Source organism: Salvia splendens, chromosome 12 (assembly GCF_004379255.2).
Source record: "Salvia splendens isolate huo1 chromosome 12, SspV2, whole genome shotgun sequence".
NCBI classification, from domain to species: Eukaryota; Viridiplantae; Streptophyta; class Magnoliopsida; order Lamiales; family Lamiaceae; genus Salvia; species Salvia splendens.
This window is the reverse complement of record NC_056043.1, coordinates 18,615,675-18,619,214: the sequence shown is the minus strand read 5'-3', so window position 1 is coordinate 18,619,214 and position 3,540 is coordinate 18,615,675.

The following is a 3,540-nucleotide window of genomic DNA, read 5'->3' as shown; positions in this document are numbered from 1 at the left end:
CCATTTATGTAGTTCACTCTTATTTAAAAGCTTCTTGAAAGTTACTCCATCCGTCCATATCCACATTGTTTAATTGCACGAAATTTTAAAAAAAGTTGTTAGATAAAGAAGAGAAAAAAATGTAATTAAATATTTTAATAGTGAGAGAAGAATTTATTTCATACATAAAAAGTGAACATCTTGAGTAGAATAAGCTAAAAATAAAAGGGAGATGTGTTGAATGAGACGGAGAAAGTACTAACTACTACTTCCTCCATTTCATAGTGGTGAAGACATTTATTTGTGACACGGAGATTAAGAAAAATGTGTAAAAAGATAATATAATAGGTGAATAGAAAAAATAGAGATAATAAAGTAAGAGAGATGAGAAAGTAAAAGTGGTAACATGTGTTACTTTTTACTAAAAATGAAATTACTCTACTATTATGGAATACCCAAAATGAAAAAAAATGACTCTACTACTATGAAACTGAAGGAGTACTTTTTTTTATATTTATAAAAAGGGAGATTTATTTTTGTTAAATGAACCCTTAAATTTCACTAATTCATTCAACAAATATTTTTAATATAAAACTAATACTCCATCCGTTCCATAAAAATAAGTCATATTTCCTTTTTTACCAGTCACATACAAATAGTCCATATCCATTTATTGTAACTTTTTTCTCCTTCTTTTTTACTTTATCATTTATGGCCCACCATACACACACACACACAATTTCAACTACCTTTTCTCCTTCTCTCTTACTTTATCAATCACATATTAAAACTCGTGCCAAACTCAAATGACATATTTCTATGGGATGGAGGGAGTATTAAAATTGTAGACCCCATAATCCACGAATACTACTTCTATCTTACTTTCTCCTTCTCACCACAACTAAACAACTTACCACTATACTACTTCTATCTTACACCCTCCGTCCTTCCACAAGTGATCAACTTTCCATTTTGAATTGTCCACCACAAGTGATCAATCTCCTTTTTTGACTAAAAATAAAACTTCAACTCTCTCTTACTTTATTCTATCTCTTTATTTATTCTTTCATTCTTATTTTTTCCCCTCTCATACTTTACTTTCTCCACTTTAACTCAATATATACTCCTATTATTTTCTTAAATCTCGTGTCCAAAAGAAACCCATCACTTGTAGTGAGGCGGAGGGAGTACTTTTCTTACTTTTCCAATTGCACATTAAAACCCGTGTCATACACAACTAGAGATGCCCACCGGTTCCGGTTCCGGCGGTAACCGCCGAACCGGAACCGGCACCGTGGCCATTTTCCCGAACCGGAACCGTCGGAATTCGGGTCGCGGTCCGGTTCAGGTTCAAGGTATTTCGAACCGGAACTGTCACCGAACCGGCGGTTCCGGACGGTTCGGAACCGACGGTTAATCGGCGGAACCGCCGGTTCGGGCGCGTATATCAAGGCATGGGGGATGGGGCCGACGGCGGCAGCTTTTTAGCTGAAAAACCGGCCGGTTCCGGCGGTTTTTGGGACGTGAACCGGCGGTTAACCGCCGGTTCAGTGGTATCCGGTTGCGGCGCGAGACACGAGGAGACATGGCGCAACTTTTACAGACGGTTTCGTTGACCGAACCGGCGGTTTTGTCCCAGAAACCGGCGGTTTTGCCCGGAAACCGGCGGTTCCGGTGGTTTTCCGCCAAAAACCGCCGGTTTTCCGAAAATACAAATTTTTTTTTTCAAATTTCAAATTCGAATTCTTCCATTCCCCCCCCCCATTTTTATCTATAAATACCCCCTCTATCCCTATTTACATTCACCCCACTCTTGTGTTAATAAGAGTTTCTCTCTTCAATCTCTCAATTCTCTCTCTTTGTCTCCAATTTCTCATTTGTGCTATTGTGCTTCCATTTAATTACGCAAGTGCTACTCTTATTACGCATTGTTATACACTTATACTTGTTCCCGTAGTTCTATAAGTTGTCTTCCTTTCTCAATTGCTAAAACAAAAAAAATATATTATTCCATATTTCTACATTTCTACATAGCAATATGTCTTCATCCCGAGAAGGTCGTGTTGATAAGGGAAAGGGAAAGGCCAAGAGGCCATCTCGGAGATCCGTTATTGATGAAATTTCTCAAATGAACATGGATGAGTGGCAGGTTAATATTTATTATCTACTAATTTAATTAATTTTGAATTACATTACATTATTGTTCATAATTTTATTTTGTATTTACAATACAAATATTATTTTGTAGGCTCGAGAAGAGCAAGATGTGGCACATGCTATTGCTCTCTCTCGCTCTCAATACCAAGGCGATGCTTATGTTGGTACCGGTAGTGGTGCTCCCGGTCGCGGTGCCTATTCCCAACAAAGTCCAACCCCTGTGAATGTTGATGAAGACGATGATGATGATGATGATGACGAGGAGGAGGGGGAGGAGGTAGAAGAGGTTCAAGAAATGCCACCCCCACCACCACCAAGGAGTCGGCGTGGTCGTAGTCGTGGTCGTGGACAACCTCCTCAACCTCCTAGACCAGCTGAAAGGTCTTTAACCTCAAACATCATGGTGAAACATTTCAAGAAGGTACAAGATAGTAACGATCCTAACACTTATAATGTGTATTGCAACTATTGCGAAAACGTATACACATTCCGAAGGGGTGGAGGATACGGTACATTTACCCGTCACATGGAGAAAGCGCATCCGGTCGAGTTTGGTATCGCTCCAACCCAAACTCAACTCAACTTTCAACATGGAGTCGGGACCGGGAGTGGGACGGGTTCATCCCAAACATCAGGTACGTGTAGCAATACTCTTTTGAAATATGATCACAAAAATGCTCTTAATGTGATGTCTAGATTTGCCGTTATGAAACATTTTCCATTCAATGCTTTTGATAACGATGCTTTTGAGTCGAGTATGCGGCAAGTTTATAATGCTGCTGCAAGAAAATTGAGTCGAACTTCAATGACTCGAGCCGTTGTTCGACAATGCATGGAAAAGAAGGCGCAATTAGGTACGTTTATTATTAACTTAGGGCATAAAGTTTCTATTTGTTCTGATGTGTGGACTGATTGTTTTTGTAAAAATTCGTATATGGGCATCACTGTGCATTTCGTTGATCATAGTTGGACTTTAAACAAACGTTTGATTGCATTTCGGGAATTTCCTGCACCACACACTGCACAAGCAATTGCTCAATTGATCATTCAAGTTTTGAATGAATTTCAATTAATCAATAAAATTTTTTCAATTGGTTTTGACAATGCTAGCGCTAACACTGCTAGCATAGATGAACTAATCAGTGCATGTTCTCCTGTTATTGATGGCAAATATTTTCATGTGCGATGTATTGCCCATATTTTGAATTTGTGTGTTCAAGATGCGATCGATTTGTGGCAAAAGTATGTTGATCCTATTAGAACTGCTGTGAAGTTGATTCATAACAAAGCTCCTATTGGTAGAGCTTGGAAGAGATATTGTCATAGTAAGCAATGCAGGTACACCAACTTTCGTTTGGATGTTTCAACTCGTTGGAACTCGACATATGATATGTTGGAGTCGAC